Source organism: Pteropus medius, unplaced genomic scaffold, assembly GCF_902729225.1.
Source record: "Pteropus medius unplaced genomic scaffold, Ma_sr-lr_union100, whole genome shotgun sequence".
NCBI classification, from domain to species: Eukaryota; Metazoa; Chordata; class Mammalia; order Chiroptera; family Pteropodidae; genus Pteropus; species Pteropus medius.
The window spans coordinates 2,896,587-2,919,926 of record NW_024353517.1 but is presented as its reverse complement, the minus strand read 5'-3'; the positions used below and the strand labels follow the sequence as shown (position 1 = coordinate 2,919,926).

The following is a 23,340-nucleotide window of genomic DNA, read 5'->3' as shown; positions in this document are numbered from 1 at the left end:
TTAAGACTTAACTGTAAAACCTTAAACAATAAAATACATAAAAGTAAACACAAGTACTAAACTATGGACCTTGGTCTCAGAGAAGATTTTATGAACTTGACCCCAAATGAAAGTAAAAGCAAAAATAAATGAATGGGTCTACATGAAACTAAAAAGCTTCTGCACAGCAAGAGAAACCTTCAACAAGACAAAAAGGCAACCAACCAAATAGGAGAAGATATTTGCAAACAATACCTCTAATAAGGGGTTGATATCTAAAAAAATATATAAAGAACACATAGAACAACAAAAAATAAATAAACAATCCTATTAAAAATTGGGCAGAGGACATGAACACTTTTCCCAAGAAGACATACAAATGGCCAACAGACATATGAAAAGATGTTCAATGTCACTAGCTATAAGGGAAATACAAATCAAAACCAAAATGAGATAACACATCACACCTATTAGAATGGCTATTATCAGACAACAAACAACTGTTGGAGAGGATGTAGAGAAAAAGGAATCCTCATGCACTGCTGGTGGGAATGTAAATTGGTATAACTACTATGGGAAACAATAAAAAGGTTGCTAAAAAAAATTAAAAATACAGCTACTGTATGATTCAGCGATCACTCTTCTGGTATCTCCCCCAAAATTTGAAAACATTTATCTATAAAGATATATGTACCCCTATGTTCATTGCAGCCAAAACACTGTATACACTGTAGCCAAAACATGGAAACAACTATCCTTCAATGGATGATTAGACAAAGAAGACATGGTATATATACAATGAAATACTACTCAGCCATAAGAAAGGATGAAATACTGCCATTTGGGACAACATAGAGAGAATCATGCTAAGCGAAACAAGTCAGATGGAAAAGGACAAAAACCATATATTTTCACTCATATGTGGGACATAAAACATTAAATAACAAACGAACAAACCAAACAAATTCAGAGACACAGAGAAAAGAAGGGTAGTTACCAGAGGGGCAAAATAAAAAATAAATGACATTTTTAAAAAAGAAGAGTGCCTGAGACCTACCTATGCATGGCGCTAAGTTACTACTATGAATTATCAGACACAACTCTCTTATAGCCCCATTTCAGAAAACAAAAATCTAAATCTCCTATTACAAATACAAAATAATTAGAACTAAGTCTACAAATATCTATATTATGTACAAATCCTAATATTATTCATCAGCTTTATATTAATATGTGTAAGGCAATAAGTAAAATGAATAAGAAAAATCATCACTTCCTTCAAGCTTCTAAGAAGTCTCTATTATTACAAGAATCTCTGTCAAAGACCCACCACAAACCTCAGACAACTCATAAGAAGCACACAGGCCTTGTGTATGCTGAACTATATTCCCTTTTCTTCTTCACTGAACTGGTATGGGTGAATTCTTATAAGTTGAATGCACAGAAGATAGGATTCCACTCAGTTGTAGGCTGAGTAGATGGTGGCCTTCCCATCCATCTTAATTAACTATCAATTAACTAAATTGTCACCTCAATTCAATTTATCTTGGTTAGCTGTCAAGGAGGATGTAGAGTCACAAGAGATTTATTTATTTATTTTTTGAAAGAGCAAGAGGAAGCTTCTTGCTGAACTGCAGAGGAAAAGACAAATTTGATTACAATTAAAACATCCAAGCACCTTCACCACTTTCCTTCGGAAAACTGCCCCTCCTCCACTCCGACCATGTAATTTTGGTGGTGCTGCCAATCAAATACCCTAGCTGCCAATCAAATACCCTATCTACCTAGTCGGAAGAGAAGACACACAACATTCTTGTGTACAATCTTGCCAATCAGTGTCCTTCCCTGGATTTTGTAAACATCACAAAAGGCAGGAGTTTTCTCTTTACTCTGGGTTCTTGGAAGCTTAGAAGGTTTAACAAGGGCTGGTATATAGAATAAAGAATTCAAATATTAATTTAAGATTCAGTTAAGAACAGAACAGTTTAATCTTACAAATATACAGAGATGACGTCTGAAGCTGTGGGTCAAGAAAAGATGCTATCTAACCTCTGTGAAAACTATAGAAAGATTAAAAGTCAAACATACTTCATTAAGTTCAAAAGCCCTTACTTATATATTCACATATATAACTGACATTTTGTGTCACAATAGTTGTGTCAAAATACCTATGAAAAGAGATACAGCTGAAAATCAAGATGTCCCAATATTCTGGAAGACAGAAAACATGCATATGCTGATGCTGGTCTAGGTACAAAGGAAATATATAAAGGATAATCAACATATTATTCTCATAGCTCTAGAAAGAATTTTCTCACACATGTCTCTTTAACATATGAAGCCTAATAGTTCAACCAAAAATTTTTTACCCATTTATCTTTATTTTGCATTCTATGGAACAGGCCAGCTTTGCCAGAGGATTCAGAATCTACTCTCTACTTAAATTTAACATTGAGCAAACCCACATCTTGCACAAACATATGTAGATCCTCCAACCCCATTTGTATTAGACTTCAAACACACACCCCTGACGTAATTATCTCCCATCACAGACATCTGGATTAGAGTTGGTGCCACAAGTTAACATCCGTTTGTTCCGCTTGTTTTTTTGGGGGGGCAGTGGGGGCGGCCACTAAGGAGAGTGTGATAGAGGGTGGGCAATGCAGAGGACACATGCCTTCCTGTCCATTCTAATATTAGCCTAATACTAGGTGGGTAAGGAGGTGGCAAGCCTATTTGGAGACAGTTCTTCTCGCGTTCTTGATAAACCTGGCCAGGGAGCCTCTCAGGCTGATCCAACTTCATCTCACCTTAACCTCCTTTGAAATACACCCAAACACTTTAGACTGTTTCTCTCCTTCCCCGGGTACCACACTTGGAGAACTAACCAGGACACAGGAGTGGCCTGGAACTTTAGAGACCCACTAGTCCCCTGCTGCCCTCACTATGAGGCATACCTTGCGGGCAGAGAAACTGGAACCAGCCTCACGGAGTGCGCACCAATCCTAAGAGTTGGACACCCCCATCTAAGCCTGGGCCTCACACTTGGAGAGCATACTCATCCCAGTCCTCGAGGGATGGAGGAGCCTACACCGATGCTCCAGGCCGGAAAAGGAGGGCTGCACACCTGTTCCGACCGGGAAGGGGGGTAGGGGAGGTGGGGGTGGGGGCTGGAGGGGTAGGGGGATTGGTGGGGTGATCAACCAACGCCTCCTCCTAGTTACACAATCGAGGGAGAGGGTGCAACTGACCCTCAGCCTCCCATTCGTTTGTAACCAACAAATAGAAACCGCCCGACCCAGTCTCAGGCCAAACATGGGGCACACCCCCTCCGCCCTCAGCGTCAACCTCGCCCGGCGGGTGGGCCCCGGTCCAGATGGCCCGTCAGGGGCTGCTCCATCAGCCACCCCGAGGCCGCGCTGCTGTCGCGCGCGGAAAAGGGCGGAGGCTCGGAGACCCGGCGCTCGTTCTCCTCCCGCCCGGGGTACAGCCCCTCACTGCTGTTCCCTCCCTACTGGCCCGCTCACTGGAGACTCTTTACCTGCGCTTAACAGCGATTCCAGCCCAGGATCCCCGGCCCAAGTGACCCCGCCCCCTACAGCCTCACGCACGCGCAGTATCTACCACCGCTGGCCACGCTTCCGCTTTCCTCCCCTCACCCCTGTCTCTCCTGGGCGGTCTGTCTTTCTACACCACGCCTCCATTTAAAGAGCCAGGAGTACGCAGTCTCCACCCGGACTTAACGGGTAATAAACATCTTTGGGAACAAGAGTGGAAACACCTGAGGAGGAGCGCAACCTTGCAGTCCTTGAAATGAGAAGACGAACCTACCTTCCTGCAGCTCTACGTCAGTGAATTTATCTAGCCTTTAAGAAAGCGAACCTACCTTCAGATATCCCAGAAAGAGCAACTGATTCCCAGACTTTCCGAGTTTGCAAACAGTATTTTTTACATTTAATCTTTTTAGAGACGAACACAGAATTGCCAGCTTTTTATTTTTCCAAGTAAGGGCAGTAAACACACACACACACACACACACACACACACACACACACACACTAAAAAGCAGCTATTTTCTAATTTATTAACAATGCTCCACGAAAATACATCTTAACACCAAAATTATAGGAGAGACAAACTCCCAAATAAAAGAGATACCTTTTAAATGGATAAAAGCATATATTTCTCTTATTCCTCTTAAAGATGAAAGCTTCCAGGACAAATTGGTTTTTAGAGGCACCACTGTAGATAACATTGGTCCCAGGACAAAAATCTTATGCCTGCTGGAGCCCATGGTCAGGAAAATAGTGTGCAGAGCACCACAACATGAAGGAGGTATAGAAAATATTCAGTTGTGTGGATGTTTATTGAGCAACAACCAGGTTCATTACACTTCTGGGCCTTTGAAAAACTCAAAGGTGGGTAAGACACAGCCCTGCTCTCTAGGTATTCTTTTTCTAAGAACTCAGTGTGCAGACCTAGTCGTACAGACGTAGTCATACAAGGCAGGCTATTTTGAGTGGTATAAGAAAGGTATGACACCATCATTTTAGGATCACGGATGAGTGGAAAAGGTAGAACACTTTAGGTGAGGAGGCGGTATCTTACTAGGGCCTTGAAGGATTTCAGTAGACAGAGCAGAGAGAATGCCCAGCTGAGGAAACAGTGGGATCAAAGGCAGTATACATTCCAAGGCTCCCAGTTAGATGCCTGACACTGCAAATAGTACCAAACCCTATATATTGGTAATATTTTTTTTCTATAGGTACATACTTATTAGTCACAGCAAGAGATTAACAATAATAACTAATAATAAAATAAAACAATTATAATGTGTTGTAATAAAACATGAATATGGTCTCTCAAAATTTATTATTATGCTGTACTCATATTTTCACTTAAAGGAAACACTTTAAAGCTTCTCTTTGGCATATCCAGATTGCCAGCATGGCTACTTTTGCATTTTGGAGCCATTATTAAGTAAAATAGGATTATGAACACAAGCGTTGTACTGCAACGGTCGATCTGTATCCGAAAACTGAGAAGGCTACTAAGTGACTAATGAACAATAGTGTATACAATGTAGATACACTGGACAAAAAGATGATTCAAATCTGTAGGATGAAGCCAGAAGGTATGAGATTATTTTATCACACTACTCAGAATAGTGCACAATTTAAAACTTATGAATTACTTCTGGAATTTTTTCATTTACTACTTTTGGACCGTGGTTGACTTCAGGTAACTGAAACTGTGGATAAAGGGAGACTACTGTATAAAGCAAGATTGGGGACTACTTGGTGGCCAGATGCGGCTGTGGCCAGATGCAGCAGCTTTCACACTTCTTTGTCATCATTCCCAGTATGACACATATTTCAGCTATGGCCTGGTATATATATGCACACTGTGTGTGTGTGTGTGTGTGTGTGTGCACGCACGTGCGTGTGTGTATGTGTGTGTACATCTTGAGACAGTAACTGCTTTTAGCATGTGCAGCCCAAGTTGGTATTTTCTATTCTATTCTTTTTTTTTTTAATGCTGTTTACTAGATTGATTTCATCACTCACTAATGCACAGCAATCCATTGTTTGAAAGCACTGATGTAGAGTGAGTTAGATGTACGTTGGGGTAAGTGGCTGGAAAGGCTGGGACCACATCCAGGAGGACATTGAATGACAAGCTGGGGGGTCTACTTGCCTGGTTAATGCCTTTGAAAGTTCTTAAGCAGAGAAGTGGCATGACTCTACCCATAGTAACTGTAGAAAGTAAACCTGGGACCTGTGGATGGATGTTATAGGGAAATGATTCCAATTCACAATCAGGAGTGTTTTAGGGTGGTCCGAACTGACATGGTATCCTTTACAGTGTTGTTTGCATTAAGTAAAATTAAAAATATTGTATGCTATTATAGAAAACTTGGAAAAATCAGGAAATATAAAAGTAAAGCAGAAATGATCCACATTCCAGAAAAAAGTACTCATGGTTTTGGCTTTTTACTTTGCATATTTACATTTTTGACATAATAAAACTAAATGGAATATATAGTCTTGTATCCTAAATTTCTCTTATTGCTCAATGTTATATCTTGAACACTATACACTATTAAAAATTTTTACAAATGTCATTTGTAATGGCTACATAACTGTTGATAATAGAGTTTATTTTATTATTTAGGGGCATTTAGAGAGTTTCCTATTTTTTCATTGTTAACAAGAACATGACTATGAATATCTTTATAAAGAAATCTTTGCCCACATTTTAAAGTTATTTCCTTAGGCTAGAAAACTATAAGTGAAATTACTGATCCAAAGACTTTGAAGTTCTTAAGTCTGTGACTACGTACTGCTAAATTGTTTTCCAGAAAGTTCAGGCCAGTTTTCATTCGTATCATAAGTGCTCGAGGGTGCCCATTACACATAGCCACCAGTGTTTATTTTGTCTTTTAAAAACGCTTTGCCAGTTTGATAGAAGAAATTGTCTCTCATTTTAATCTGTATTGGATTACTAGTGGGGTGGAATGTCTTTATAAATTTATCAATCCTTTATAGTTATTCTGGAAATGCAATTTTACTGCCTATGTTCACATTTGTGATTGGCAAATAGTACTAACTGAATTGTTGCAAACTTAGGAGGAAAAAAAAAACAGAGAAGGATTTAAAAAATAAATGATGTGGTCACACCAAGTTATAGTCAAATTATATTGTGGTGTACTGTACAAACAAAGTTTGGTGGGAAAATTGAGTCATCATGAGATATGTAATTAAATGAGTTTGTGCCATTGCAGTCAGTAAAATACTCATGTTGTGAAGAGTAATTTGGTTTCAACAAAATAACATTCCTTATATAAAATCGATATTGTAAATTTTAATTTCCTCATTTGTTAATTTTGTTTGTGTTTAATTTATAAATTTGTTTTGGTCTTATAAATGAAGAAAATCTGAACAAATCAGGAGTCTTTGTTTCATGTCTGATATATGTGTGTATGTGTTCATGTGTGTATATATACATATATATTAATGCAACATTATAAAAAATAATTTAAGCCAATTCTAGAGATCTGTGAAAATCTTTTTCCCTTACAAAGAAACTAAACATTATTTAAGTTCGAGAAGCATTAATACAGGAAGTTTCTTAAAGTTTCATTTGTAATTATCTAAACATAGGCATTGAGATTTAAAAAACAAAAAGGTAAAAGTGGTGGCAGCTTATACAGTATTGGAATTTTTCTCTACAGAATATTATTATAATTTTCTTGCCTTTGGAAAGAGCACCAAGAGCTATATTATGTTTAGGGTTTGAGGAGTATGTTTTGGCTTAAAATAAACCATTCATCAAAGTTAACTTTGTACACATCAGTAAGACCTAGACAGAGAATGTTTGGATTGATTAAACTTGTCTTTTTAAGTAAGACAAAACAGTTGCGCAAATAGCAAATATAATAGAACTTCTGTGAAATGGGCTTAGGAGAAATTAAACCCATAAGAAAAAAGGCACACATGTGATGGGGCATGGGAATCAGTGAGGGCTGGCTGCTCTGATTGCAAGAAGATAGAAGAGGAACATCATCCAAAGGCTGCTGCAGTTAGTTAGACTATGTCCTGATACCCAGTCCTACTCCTCCAGCTCTCCCAAGACAGGAAGGATGGAGAGCATGGTCTAGATATTGCTGTTGACATTGCATCCAGAGTAAGACACATCTACCCCGAAAGAAAATATGTCTGCTACCTGGGAACAAAAAGCAGAGACTAGGAGATGATTAGTTGAGTCATTTCTTTCTTTCTTTTTTTTTTTTTACGATCACAAAATAAATTGGCCTCTTTTCTCCTTTTAAAAAGAAACCTGGTGTACAGAGCTCTTAATGGAGTCAAAACATCCAAGTCAGCTGGAAAGAAGTAAAATTAGTTATCTGTAAATTACTCAAGCTAGGCCAGATATCATCCTCAGCTTCCCTCTGCCTGGAATGCTCTTCCTTCCCCGCTCCCATCCCCAAGATAACCACATGGCTCATTTCCTCATCTTCTTTGGGGCTTTGCTCAAATGCCACTGCATTATTCAGGGTGATAAGTATAAGGCAGATTGAGAAAGATTACTCTCTTGCATTCAGGTCTCAAGCACCCAGGTTCTTTTCATCTGGTGACACTATCAGATGAACACATGTCCTCCAAGTTCTCTGATGCAGGGGGGATAGAAAAGGCCCACTAGTTTTGAACTGCCTTGGCCTAAAAGTGACAAGTACCACTTCTGCTCACAGTCCATTGGCCAGCACCAGCCATCTGACCCTGCTTTACTGCAACAAAGGCCAGGAAGTGTAGGGGAGCACTCAGAATATCTGGGGAGCATTCTTACAAAGTCTCGCTGACCACCCCTCCCTTCCCCAGCAGTCTCTTTTAGGTTTTATTTTTCTTTATAGTACTTATCATCATGCAACATACTATATATTTTATTTATTTATCTGTTAAGTTTCTGTCTTCTCCAGTGGTACATAAATACCATGAGAGCTGACATTTTTATCTTTAATTTATGGTTTATCTCCAGCATCGAGACCAGTACTTAGTATATGGTAGGAGCTCCATAATTTTTTATTAAATACATGAATAAATTCGGCAATGACAGTCTATATTTGTGTATGGAGGAGGTATCACATACACTGACCCAAGATGCTTCCCAAGGAATAAAGAACCCCTTCTCACAGCATACATAAGCATGTACTGAGTGCCTACTGTGTGCCAGGTACTATGCTTGGTACCAGGAACACATTTATGAGAAATAGTCCCTGATCCTTAGCCAGGAAGAAAAATTTTTAGCAATATTTAATTTTTGACAAAAAAGCCAAAAATATTCAGTGAAGAAAGGAAAGCTTCTTCAATAAATGGTGCTGGGAAAACTGAAAGGCCACCTGCAAAAGAATGAAACTAGACTCTTGTCTATCACCACACACCAAAATTAACTCAAAATGGATTAAGGACGTGAATATATAAGACCTGAAACAATAAAATGCATAGAAAGAAACATAGGAACTAAACTCAAGGACCTTGGACTTAAAGAAGATTTTATGAATTTGATCTCAAAGGCAAGGGAAGGAAAAGCAAAAATAAATGAATAGGACTACATCAAACTAAAAAGCTTCTGCTCAACGAAAGAAACCATCTCAAGGTAAAGAGACAACCATCTGAATGGGAAAATATATTTGCAAGCAACGCCTTCAATAAGGGCCTAATATCCAAAATATACAAAGAACTCATACAACTCAATAACAACAAAAAACAAATGATCCAATAAAAAAATGGGCAGAGGATTTGAACAGACAATTTTCCCTAGAGGACGTACAAATGGCTAACAAATATATGAAAAGATGTTCAACATCACTAGCTATTAGGGAAATGTAAATCAAAACTACAATGCCATTTGCGACAACATGGATGGACCTCGAGATAATCATGCTAAGCAAAATAAGCCAGACAGAAAAAGTTGAAAATCACATGATATCATTTATATGTGGGGTATAAACCTAAAAGCAACAAATGAACAGGACAAAGAAACAGAGACTCATGGACATGCACAATGGACTAGTGATTACCAGAGGGTAGAGAGTGGGGGAGGAGGGGGGAAGTAGAAGGGATAAAAGGGGTCAAATATAGAGGAGTAGGGGGAGGGTGAAGTGGGTAAAGGGGATCAAATATATGGTAGCTGAAGGAAACTGGACTTTGGGTGGAAAATACACAATAAAATATGTAGATGCAAATTATAATGTATACTCGAAAATTATATAATTGTATTAACCAATGTTACTCCAATGAACTTAATAAAGATAAATAAATAAATAAATGCAATATTTATTAAGACCCATAATAGAAATTATGGGAGATCAAAAGACCAAATTCTTCTGACCTTTAGAGAAAAGCAAATTTTATATCCAAACATTACTAGAATAGCAACAACAACAAAAAGTCATGGGTGAGAGAGTACAGGTAGAGGACTCAGGAATCATAAATTGCTTCTCAAAGTCATAAAAGAAATAATATCTATACTCTCTAGCATTTTGCATTCTCGACAAACAGGTTGCCTTCACCTTTTACTCATTTATTCTAGAGCCTTCTGACATACCCCTTCCCCTCAGCCTTAGAGTACATAGCAGCTTATGTGGACTTAGTTGAGAGAAAACTAGAAAATCCCACTATTTAAAAGCATTTCTCTTCCCAGTAATTTCACAATTCCAGAAATGATATCACTTGAAATCTGCTTAGAGTATTTTGTCTTCTATCCTCACCTCTGCCATCCCACCTATATACCCGTAAGCAGATAAGCAGAACATATACCAGCCTTTTGAACAGAAGACTAGCAGCAGGGGAGCCCTGCTGGAACTCAGCAGCAAAGAAAGGGGTAGAGAGGGAGGTGCAGGGCTTGGATGTGGGCTAGAAAGGGACCCGAGGCAGGCACTGAAGAGGACTATTAGACAAGGGAAAGAGCAAGGAAAGAGTAAAGAAGATCTAGAAACAACAAGGGCATCAAAGGCAAATTTGAACTATTTTACCATTTTGCCTGGGGATAGCATTGCTTACATAAAAGGATACATACTACCTCTTTAAAAAAAAAAAAAAGGAAGAGTTTTGGACTCAACTGAGAATGAGAAAAATCTCAAAATAGAGATATTTCCCTGTGCCAGGATCCAGACTCCTCCTATCTCCTTGTGCCTCCATGTTGGGCCTCAATTCCCAAATCTATCTCATGGTCCAAGACTCTGCTCCAACCACCACTTCCACCTTCCAATTGGCAAGGAAGAAAAGAGGAAGGAAGTAGGTATATTAGTTATCTATTGTTGTGTAACTACTCTAAAAATTAGAGGCTTGAAATAGAAACTGTATTATCTTACAGTTTCTGTGGGTCAGGGATCCAAGCGTGGCTTAGTTGGGTCCTTGGGCTGAGGGTCTCTCAGAAATATTCAACCAAGGTGTTGGCCCACACTGCAGACATCACAAGGCTCAAATTGGAAAGGATCTGCTTCCAATATCACTTACATGTTTTTTGGCAGGATTTGCTTTCCTGCAGGCTGTTGGACTGAGAGCTTCAGTTCTCCACTTGTTGTTGGCCAGAAGTGCTCTCAGTTCCTTTTCACATAGGTTTCTCCATAAGGCAGCTCACAACATGGTACTTGCTTCATCCAAGCAGGAAAGTAAGAAGAGCCATCAAGAATGAGAACAAGATAAAGGTCACAGTCTTTTGTAAGCTGATCTTGGAAATGACTTCCTATCATTTTTTGCTACATTCTATTTGTTATAAGCACTGGCTGTAACCCATACTGAAGGGGAGGGGATTAACAAGAGTATGACTTTCAGAAAGTGGGATCACTAGGAGCTATTTTAGAAGCTGCCAGCAAAGAAGGTCCTTGCCTACTCTTTTCAAAGACTCTATCCTAAAATTGCCTACACCAGTTCTGCCCGTATCTAGCTGCAAGAGAGGCTGGGAAATGTAGTCTTTCTCCTGGGTGACTATCAGCCCAGCTAAAAATTAGATATTCGATCCTGAAGAGGAATGACAGAATTTTTGAGAGTAGAAACCTTGGTTGTTCCATGTGCTAGCCCCAGACATTGAGGAGGAGAAAAATGGCTGAGTAGAGTTGTAGAATCTGAGTTCAAATATTACCTCTGTCACACCCTATGCTGAGTGAATTATTTAATCTCATTGAGTCTCATTTGTGCATTCAGAATAAATAAAAGACCTATGTGAAGCATTTTGTATATGATAGGTTCTCAATAAATATCTGTTAAATCTGTTTCAAAGGTAGCTTAATACCCCTGAAACTTCTAAACCAGGCTCTGACAGCCTACCAACTTGCCATGTGACTCCATGGCATTCACCTAATTTCTTTGGGCACTAGTTTCCTGTTGGCAAAAGTCAGTACCAACACCTGCCTTATCTGTCTTATCAGGTTGCTATAAATATAACGTGTGCTAATGTATTGAATTTTTTTTTTTTTTAATTCGAAATGCCATGCAAACTTAATGTGGCAGTAGTGGCCACCAGATGGCAGTGGGAGGCAATGGGCTTGGGTTATAGCTCATGGCCACCAGATGGTGCTGGCATTCAGCAGATAACAAACACCCTGGCTTTGCTGGGAGCCTTTGCAAGAGAGCCAAAGGGTTCTTGGAAATGGCCAGTGCAACAATTCATTCTACAGAGGAGAGAAATGAGACCAAGGGAGGGTGTGGGTAGGGGGTTGTTACTCAGCAATGAGGGCTGGAGCCCAGGTTTCCTGACTCTTAGCCTAGGGTGGCTCTTTTCCCTGTACAGTAATGATGCTCTCGTATTCTTTCTAGACCTGTGCTGGAGGCCAAAGTGTCCTGACTTCTTGTTCATTGATTTACCAAATTTTAAAAGCCTGAAAAATGTCCATAAATATCACCTGTCTCTCTGGTTGTGTAGCACAGTGATTAAGAATATGATTTCAGAGTCAGATTTATATCTGTATAGCAGGCTCCTCTCTGTAAAGCTAGGATAATAATTTCTACCTGAGAGAGTTGGTGTGAAGTTAAGTTAAATGAGATAAAGTATATGAAAATAATAGGTAACATTACCTAGTATATACTGGTCTAAGAAGTTTATGTATGTTTGGTTCATTTAATTTTTACCGTAACTTTATGTGATATCTACTATTAAGTCCATTTTACAGAGGAAGAAATCGAAGCTTAGAAAAGTTATAACTGGTTCACACTTACAACTAGTAGGTAGAAGAGTCCACATTTGAACTTGTCTTCAGAGCCTATACTAATTGTTTGGCAGAGAGTAAATGTCCAATAAATGACAGAGACGGATCGATAGGGGCCATGTTGAAGATTCCAGCTTGAGGGCAATGTTTTGGAATCAGCAATATAACCACAATGCACCTACACTTTCAGAGTACTGGGAGTAGCACACAGTTGGAAGAAAAATGTTAAGTACCCAAGTAAATAAAATAAAGTTTACTAATTAAAAAAAAAAAAAGATAACTAAAACATAGTAAGTGGGCTTCAGACTTTAGAGACAGAGAGAACAGGATTTGAATTCTGTTCTTGCCTCTTGCTGGACCTTGGTCAAGTTGCTTAATATCTTGGAGCATCAGTTTCCTCATCTAAAAATTGAAGCTAATATCCTGCCTTGCAGAATTACTGTGAGTGTTAGAAGCCAATGGTTAACATGCACATTTTAAAAATATACACAATAGGGCAGGTATTTGATTATTATAATTCTTATTATTCGACAAGTATATATGGAGCTAATTGAAAGAGATTTACGATGTTAAGATATTGTTCCTTCCCTCAAGGAACTTACATAGGAGAGGTGATAGATGTTCACACCATTTGGTAGGAGGTGTCTTAGGTGAGGTGAAACATGCAATGGGCATCAAAGGAGGGCAAAATTTTCTCTAGCAGTGACAATTGAAGAAGTGTTCACGGATAGGATATTTAAAATTAGCTTTGAAGGATGCAACGAAGGTGAAGAGACCATTCCATAAACTCTATTAGCAAAGAAAGGAGAGACAGAAAGAGTATGTTTGAGGAATAGTCAGTAGTCCAGACTGAAAATGAAAGTCAGGCTTAAGCATGTGGTAGCAGAACAGGAGGGGAATTTCTGGTTAGGCTTGGCACATTAAACATATACATTTGACTTCGTTCCTAAAATGACAGTAAAATAATAAAGTATAAACCCACAAGGACTCTAGCAACAAGTGAAAAGACAATAGCTAATGGAAGATGTCAAAAAAAATTGGAAGATGAATAATGATTGGATGAGTATTCACTGACTTAGTAAAGACAAGAAAGCTTCCTGTAGGGCAGGCAGAGAGGTAGAGAAGCTTTCAAGAAAGGAACCAATTTGATATGAAAAACTGAAATCCCTCCCCCCACCCCTAAAAGAAAATGTTTAGAAGTTAAAGCTACTTAATGAAATGGAGTTGGGCTGAAAACTCAAGAATGGGTTGAAAATGTGATTCCTCTCTCCTAGCCTTTGTAGCCGGATGACTTTCTCTACCCCACTCAGCAAAATATAGGAAGTTTACTCTCTGGAGAGGCCAAAGGAGAGAGACTCTGGATTTGGAAAAGACACCAGGCAAAGCAGATGGATGTGGTAAGGCACCACACAGAAAATGGAGATTTTAGGGAAAGTCCACATCCTGAAAAATGTGATAACCCACCTTTTCCCTTCTTGGGCTCCAAGAAAACTGGAAACTTATTTACATTGTAGAGGGAAGAGGTTGGGGAGGTGTCTGCTGGGTAAATTGACTGACCCAAGAAAGACCTACTAATACTGGAATCTGGGAAAGTCTCCAGTGAAAATCAGCTTCCTACCAGATAATCCTAAGGCATACACACATACATAGAGATTTCAATGTACTCAGGAGAAACAGACAATTCAAGAACAAAAAATTTTAACAGCATAAGTAATATCCTCAGAGAAAAAGGATCCATTGTGCCCATGAAATAAGATCAGGGGGCTATAGAAAAAAGAAGCTTCAGAGATCAGAAAGAGTTCTGTGAAATAAAGATAGCTAAAATTTTTTAAGTATATAGTTTTGGAAGAAAAATTTGAGGAAATCTCCCAAAATTAAAACATTAAAGATTTTTTTTAAAGAACTAATAAGGGAAAAAGACAAGACCATTAAAGGATTATTCCAGAACACTCAAAACTAGAACAACAGGGTTTCCAGAAAGAGGAGACTGAGAAAAGTTGGGGAATAATTGCTGAAGAAATAATTAAACATTTTTCAGGATAGTTAAAAAAAAAAAAAGAATCAGATTAAGGTACATCACTGTAATATTTTAGACATCAGAAATAAAGAACAGATCCTCAAAGCTTCTAGAGAGAAAAATTGGGTCACATACAAAGAATTGGGGTTCAAAATGTATCAGACTTCTCAAAAGCATTGCTGAATGGTCTTAGTGGGGTGATGAAAATGTTCTAAAACTGTTTTGTGATGATGGTTGTACAACTTGGTAAATTTAGTTTTAAAACATCATTAAATTGTACACTTGAAATGGTGAATTTTACAAGTCCAAAAACATACCTAATAATCTTGTAACAAAAATAATTTATAAAATACAAAACTGTGGAATTAATACATAAATATTTTAAATATAAAATGCATAAGCATATTATAAAGCAGCTAGTAAAACAATCCACGCATAAATATTAAAGATATTGTTCAAATGAATTACTGTATAAAGTAAAACAAAAACAAATAAAAGCAATGCTGGGTGGAAGCTAAAAGACAATAGAGCAATTTATTCCAAATTCTGAAAGAAAATCTTATGTCTAGAATTATCTGAGAAATTACCATGTACAAAATGTTTCACATAGTTTTTAATAAAACATAAAGTTATTTGCAAACATTCCAGGTTTCAAAAGTTTTTCTCTGATGTACCCATTTTCATAAAGTTACTAAAGGATGTTATGAGGAACAAACCAAGAAAGAAGACATGGGACCCAAGAAAAGAGAACCTAAGAGTAAAGGAGAAAGACTAAAGAACTTTCCAGAAAGATGATGAAGGAAGGCCCAGGATGACAGTTGTGCAGCAAACCAGGAAAGCAACTAATCCAGATTGGAGCAGGAAGACCTCAGGCTTCAGGAGTGAAATTTCCAAGAAAATAAAGGAACATATGTATAGATAACATGATTTATTTAACTATATATTTTAGCCTGTAAGACAGTTTGGGGATGAATTAATGATAAGTACATAGAATTCTAAGCAAAGAAAAAAAAAGAAGCAATTATTAACTTATGAGGAAAATGCTATTTAAAAAAAGAAATGTAATCCTAGTTTATTATGTCAGTCAGCTGTGAGCAGTATTGACATAGTAATAATAATGTAAATGTTGAGTGTTGATTTAACTAAAATCATGCTTCAACAATATTGAGAAACTGTGGGGTGCTGGTGGTGGTGGTGGTTGTGAGGGGGTGTGTGTGCGTGTGTGTTCAGGAAAAGGAACTGCAAGAGATAACTCTTCATATTCCTATGGAAGTTGTCTTAGTTTAGATTTCCCCAGAGGCAGACCCTGAGACAAGGATTTGCCTGCAAGTACAGTTTAGTTGGGAAGTGCAGGGGACACTCATAGAGAACTGGGAACATGATATAAGAATGAGAAAACAACCAGTAAGGAATGTGGGATTACCTCAGACAGCCCTGTGGGTGATAGGAACGTAATTCCGCTGGGAACACTCTGGGAAATTAGGCAAAACACAGGCTTCAGAAGTACTTTACCTGAGAGGGGGGCAGCTGAAGTATTTACACATCGACCCCTGAGAGTCATTAGTCGAAGACTGCTGGGGGCAGGGGAGGTAGCGTTCTCATTTCCTAGATTGTCAGCCTGTTGTGTGTGAGAGCAGAGCCCCAAAGCCTTCTGATGTAGAGATGTGGACCCTGGCAGCTGGAAGTGAGGAAAGCAAAGTGCATGGAAAGGTCTAAGGGATTCAGGCAGGGCACTAACAGCATCTGAGATAGAAGTCAATAGCTAATGTCTGAAATAGCAAAATCGAAATTTAACCTCCTTTACAAAAATGGAGGCAAATACTAGAAGAAGTAGCAAAAAAATAAAAATAAAAATAAAATTAAAACAATTACCTCTGAGAAGGAGGAATCAGAGGTGGGGAGAAATGAAGCAGACAGCAATTTGTTTCATTATATACTTAGTAGGACTATTAAGCTTTTTAAACATTGTATATGTATTAGTTTAATAAAAGTTAAAATTATATTTACCAAAGAACAAACAAGCCCGTGCAAAGGAAGATAGGGTCCTGATCTTAGGGTAGCAGGGGGCTGCAGGAGATCAGACCCCAGCCTCAATCTTAACTTCAGAACTGTTGTTCCTTGGGGTTTCTGGGAGCATCAGGTGACGGCAGGAGGATAGCCATCCTGGGGCACTGGCATGAGGGCGGTCTACCAGATGAGTTCTATGTGGTCTAGGTGACTGGAAAAATGGTGCTGCCATTTACAAGCCCTGTGAAAGCAGGTTTCAGAGGAGAAGGTGGTGAGATCACTTTGGGCCAAGTTGAGGTGTGATAGGACACCTGGGGGACATATTCAATGGGCAGCTCAGGAGAGGGATGAGGGCCACTGGGAGTTTCTGGAAATGATCAGCCAGATAACAGGAGATATGGGAATCTGTGGAGATCATCAGTGAGAAGGTCAAGTGAGGAAATTTGAGGGCAGAATGATGACACATCTGAAGGTGAGACAGAGGAGATAGTGAGTAGATAAGACGACTTGGTGATTGAAGTGTGAAGAGAAGTGTGAGCTCAGGGATCAAATTTCAAGAGCAGCAGTCATCATGTTCAAGGCTGCTGTGCTGTCCAGGGGAGGATGAGGTGTAAACAAAAGCCCTTGCATTTAGCCTGCGCTCTGAAGTGGTAGTAAAACCTCTGCCCCAGGGGCCAGGGACCCAACTGTCTGGTCCTCTTTTCACCTGGGCAAGTTACTTATCTCCCTGGACCTCTATTCCCATATCTGCATAGTTGAGCCGATAATCACAGTCAACTGTAAGCACTGGTAAAGTTAAACGTGCCTGAAAAACAGAAATGCTTCCAGACTGCTTGGTAAAAAGCCATTTTCCTGAGTCCCTCAAATCTGCCCCGGTTCTGCCCCTGCCTTCCTGGTTTCTACTTTGGGACTGCCCTCACTCCGCCCCCAGACCTTCCACCACTAACTAAGGGAGGACACCTCCAGTGTCCGCTTTCAGCCTTATGGACTGCATCTACTCCAATTGGTTGGGCCCATAGTACATGGTTGTTAAATATTTTGACTATCACGCCTGCTAATAATACCTTCCTTGCCTACCTGACAGCGACCTGGCAAGGATCAAATGAAATAACAGATGTGAAAGCCCTTTGCAAAGGCTCCAAGTGCTGTCATATAATGGGTAAAATATTGTTTTAACATCAAAATGCAAAAGTAGTGCTGCAGAGAGACACGGTCACAGAGGGCATAGACACAGAGCTGTGATGAATTGCAGGGCTGGAGAAAGAGTGAGGGAGAGGGAAAGGGAGGGAGCAGCAGAGCAGAGAAGGGAGAAAGGAGAGGAGAGGCTGAAATCAGACTGATTGTGCATCCTCTGTCCCTAAGTCATCATTATTCTGTATGCAGGACACAGGAGATTTAGACCCCCTATAGCCTGCCCCAATCCCAAAGTCAAATCCTCAGATTATATGTTGGGTTTTTGCTAGGTTTTTGCCCTTGCATCAAACTGTGTGTGTGTGTGTGTGTGTGTGTGTGTGTGTGTGTGTGTGTGTGTGTGTGTGTGTTGACGGGGCAGAGAAAAGCAGGAGATAAGCAAGAGATGTAAGTCCTTATGCATATGCTCTTTTTCATGAAGCTTGATGTGACCTGTGTCATTGGTAAAAGTTCCAGGATGGCAGGACCCCAGCTATTTGGGGGTTTGTGCCACCTCTAGATGTCTGGCGTTCCCAGAGCCAAACCCCACATGTAGGGTCTTCCTTATAAGATCAATCTCAGGAATCTTCTACTCTTCCTAGGACCTCTACCATCTACAAACATGTTCAAACACCTTTCTTCATTCAATGCTAAGGATCAATCTGCAAATTAGGTAGTTATTCCTGTTTCACAGTTGAGGAAACTGAGTCTCAGAGAAGTTAGGTAACTTGTCAAAGATGCAGGGAGCAAATAGCAAATCTGGGACTTAGATCTGGGTTTGTGCTTATTTTCTTCTTCTTCACTAAACAGACAGGAGAGGTGGGGGTAACAGCGTTTAAAAGAAAAACCTTCTTTAATTCAGGCCTTCTAGCTGTGAGTTTAGTGCCCACAACAGTGACTCTCCTGGAACAACTGCTGCTTTGGGCAGAAGAGAAATTTTCCATGAAAATCCATTGGTACCCTCATGCCTAATAATTTCAACATTGCCTCCGTGTCTCTCCCATTCACCCTGTCTTTGTACTCATCTGATTGTGCGAGCCTCTAACAACCTTCAAAGACTCCTGATTGCTTTCAGGATAAATTTAAAGTCCTGGCATGGCGCAACAGGCCCTTCAAATCTCAGTTTGAGCATTTATCCCAAGGGTTGTTAACTCAAAGGCCCACAGGAGCCAGGAAGGTTAGTTAAATACGTGGGTGATGCAGGCAGGTGCTGGGGAATGAGATGAAGTGGCAGGGAGCACATGTCCATCTGAAGGAGGTAGCAGCTTCTCTGCTCTCAGCAAAGGTGGCCACATGGGAACTCAAGCCTAGAGTTACCTAGGGTTATCTTCTGATTTTTCAAGAAAAGCCCAAAGTCCAGAATTTTATGTGAAATCACCCAATTTTTAAATGTTGGGATAATTAAATATACATTATATAATATATGAGTATATTTTATGCTCATGTCTTCACACTGAATTTGGAGGGTGGGCTGCCATTTTGGGATCTCTATTTTGAGCAATCTGGTCCACTCATCATTCCCCAAACACACCATATATTCTTCAAGTCTCAGGGTCTTCGCCTAAGCTCTTTCTTTTACCTAAAATGCTATTTCCTTCCTCCCCTAATCTTGTCCCTTTGACAAATCTCTTCTTGTCTTTCAAGACTCATGTCAACTGTCACCTTCTTTCTGTGACTATTCTTGACTCCCTCTGTCACCACCCCAACTCCAGGCAGAATTAACGGGTCACTCATCTGGTTCCCAACACACTTCATAATAATGTCTAATAGTATGTCTACTGACCTTATCACATGGGATTTTCACCAGCACATGAGGGATGCACATGTGCTCATTCTGTGGTCTGACTCTGGGACAAACTGCGTTGTTTAAACCCTGGCTCCATCCTAGGTCAACCTTAACCTTTCAATGCCTCCATTTACTTATTTGTAGAATGGAAATAAAAATAGTGCCTACCTCACAGGATTATAGTGGAGTAAATGTGTATGTATGCAAAGTGCCTTCTAGAGTCTGCATGATAGTAGGTGCTTGGTTGTATTTTAGCCATTAAAAAAAAAAAAACTTTCTGCAAACATTTGCTGAGCACTTATTATATTACCAGGTTTGGGTAGGGATACAGGGTACCTTCATTTTCCTGTTCCCTGTGGAAGAAGTGATTTATCTGATAATGAGTTTAAGAGAAGGACCCGAGCATGCAAAGCACATCCCCTTCCCTTTCTCTCTCTTGGAGCTGGTCTGCCGGCAGCATACCTGCATTTTAGATTGCTTCTCCAGGTGAAGGTTCCAGGAAGGGCCTGCACTGTCCAAGCTCTGCCAGCTCAGCTGGCGGAACCAACAGCAGGAAGCCCATTGTGACTGTGCTTCAAGTCTTATCTTCCACCTCAAGTTTACCAAAGATAAAGCTGATTTTTTTTTTTTTTATCGGCATGACTTTCATATCTGTTTCTCAACAGCTTCCAAAATCGAGTTGAGAGGAGTGTTATTTACCAGTTCCTTCAACCAAATTCTGACACTGGGGATACAGAAGTGGAAGAGGTACAGCCTCCGCTCGTGGTCTAGTTTCTGTCTTGTCCCTTGGTGAAGGAATTCTCTTAGATCATGTGGTTTGGGACAAAGAGCATGGGTGTTGGAGTCACACAGATTCTTTTGAGTCCTAATTCTGTCACTTATTATCTGGGCAAGATTCAAACACATTATTCTGGCTTTCAGTTTGGTCCTCTGTAATTTCGAGTTGCTGCAAGGGTGAAGGCTTATTACAGGGGAGGGCCGTTTTGCACATTCACATCAGGGCTCGAATTAAATTTTTTGACATTATGCCCGATTATGTTGCCTCCTGCAGCCTTATCTTTCTCAATAAATGGCAACTCTATTCTTCCATTGCTCAAGTCAGTAACTTTGAAGTCATTCTTCTCTCCCACCCCCATATCCAATCCATCAGCAAATTCTATTGGCTTCGCAAAATATATTCGGAATCTGACCACTTCTCTTCACCTCCACTCCGGACTCCATAGTCTGAGCTGCCATCACCTCTCACCTTGGTCATGCAGTAGCTCCCTTAGTGGTCCCCTGTTTCCATTCTTTCCTTCTGTACTATATTTTTAACCCGGTAGCCAGATGGAGCACATTAAAAAGTAAGTCAAATCATGTCCCGCACCCCCTCCCCACTCAAAATCCTTCAAAGGCTTTCTGTGTCACTCAGAGTGAAAGCCAAAGTCCTTACAATGGTCTTTGCGGCAATATCTGGCCCCCAGCTGCCTTTCTGATCCAGTCTCCTTCTCTGTTCCCCCTTGCTCTCCCTGCTCCAGCCACCTCCCTGCTCTCTGAGGCCCCCTTGCTGCTCCTCAGATGTTCCAAGCATACTCGTCTCAAGCCTTTGCATTGTCCGTTCCCCCTGCCTAGGAATGCTCTTTCCCCAGAGAGCCGCATGGCTTACTTACTCGCCCATCTCCAGGTCTTTGTTCAAATGGCATTTTCTCATTGAGGCTTTCTCAGTTTTTTAATTGCAACACCCCTTACCCTTTACCACCTGTCTTCCTTATCTTGTTTTAATTTTCTTCATTGTGCCGTTGGCATTCTACATAGGGCTGCCGTGCAAAATTAAAATTTTGCAGGTTGGATGCCTGTCTGAAGGAGCTCGCCAAGCCCTGCGCCTGGGCACAGGGTTGCAACAGCCCAGAGGAGTGGCCTTTCCCTAATTTGCATAAAGATGATGTATAAATTAGTTGATACCCAAATATCATATATTTCATATCCTTTTTGTTTATCATTTGTCTCGCCACCTTCCTTCACCAGAAAGCGAGCTCCATAAGGCAGAGATTTTTGTCTATTTTCTTTACTGCTCTATCCTCAACTCTTATAAAGGGGCCTGACACACAGTAAGTGTTTAATAAATGTTGAATCAATGCATATGACTGTTCAACAAATTTCATTGTCTTGAATTAAAAGTTGACACTAAAAATAAAAGACAGGTGTGCCTTTATTGAATTCTTCTGTCTTTAGATCACTTAAGAGTCCTACTGTCTAGTGGAGTGAATATTCTGAGCATCCATTACCACCTTTATCCCAGCCTCTTTGATCACTTTCTGCTGTGTCTAAGAGTCTGGGTCTGTTGCCATCGAATACTGTCTTCATTTCTTCCGCATTAATCACGCTCCGCCTTGCCGACTCCAGATTCCATCATCTAATGTTTCCTGTCATTGTACTCCCAGTGAAGAACTGTCTACAGGATGGGGCACAGAAGACGGAATGGTGGCCAGCGGTCATCCAGATCTGTGTATCCAATTGCCTGCTGCTCTCCGCATACCTGGAAGTCCCTCAGGTACTCCCAAAGCAGTATGGCCAAAATTGAACTCATGGGCTCCTTACCTTTACCCTCTCACAAATCTGCTCTTTCTACCCTGACTGGTGACCATAGCAACTGTCAAGCCAGAAACCTAAGCTCATCCTTCCCACCACCCACCTCTTTACCCCTCACATTGAGTCAACCACCAAGGCCTGTTGAGTCCATCTTCTAAAAATTTTCCAAAAGATGTCCATTTTCACTGCCTTAGTTCAGTTCCTCATTGTCTCACTTGTTCTCTATTACAATAGCCTACCAACTGTCCCTCCGCTTCCATCACCCCAATTCATTCCGCGGCCAGAGTGGTCTTTCTTAAAAGTGTATCTGACTCTGCGACTCTCCCTCTAAGAACCCTTTAAGAGTGCCTTATGACAAGAGGGTGAAGTCTAAGCTCTCAGACCCCACAAGGCTTGGCCCTTGCCTGCTCCTCCAGCCTCACATTTCACTCGGTCCTGCTCTTCACGTTCCTACAAAACTGAGCTACACATCGTTCCCAGGACATGCGATCTCATGCCTCCATGCTTTGTATATGTTCTTCTCTCTGCCAGCAATGGTTTCTTCCACCTTCTCTCCCACGTGAACGCTTTTTTCATTTAATATCTTAGCAAGTCAGTTGAATGTAGTGGCATCAAGCCCTGCTTTCCCACTTACAAGCTATGTAAATTTGGATCACTTTCCTAAACCCTCTGTGCTTGGTTTCACTCCTGTAAAATGAGAATAACAACACAACCTACCTTTTTGAGTTTTTCTGATAATTAAGGGAGTTCACTGAAGGAAGCCTCTAGCACTGTGTCTGAAACATGATAAACACTTAATAAATGTTTGCTAGTTTTTATTATTATTATTATTTATCCCTTAAATTCTTCCATCTTCTATGTCATTCATGTACCTTGTTCAAAAATCCATCATGCACTTAAAATGAGATGACTAGTTCACTAGTCTGTTCCTCAGACTGGACTCACTGGACTGGGAGATTCTTAAGGGCCAGTCTTTAAATGTAGGCTCAATAAATATTGATTCCATTTAATTGATCAAATGAAAAAAAAAGACCAGCCTTCAGTAAGACAGTCAGAAGGCCTGCACTGAGAGGGAATGCTGAAAACTTTTACTCCCAATTGCACTATTTG

General features: G+C 40.1%; 1 protein-coding gene across 5 annotated transcripts in view; it reads right to left on the bottom strand.

Annotated features, from left to right (window-relative positions):
- VPS8 (VPS8 subunit of CORVET complex) overlaps positions 1–3,601 on the bottom strand; it is a 235,784-nt gene extending 232,183 nt beyond the window's left edge. For 2 of the 5 annotated variants that reach the window (XM_039850760.1, XM_039850764.1), the window contains exon 1: positions 3,521–3,601. The gene's annotated coding sequence lies outside the window, so the exon portion shown is untranslated. Of the gene's footprint in view, positions 1–2,936; positions 3,119–3,520 lie in introns of those variants that run through there. The other 3 variants (XM_039850762.1, XM_039850763.1, XM_039850761.1) reach the window with 2 other exon arrangements.
- Between the last annotated feature and the right edge of the window lie 19,739 nt (positions 3,602–23,340).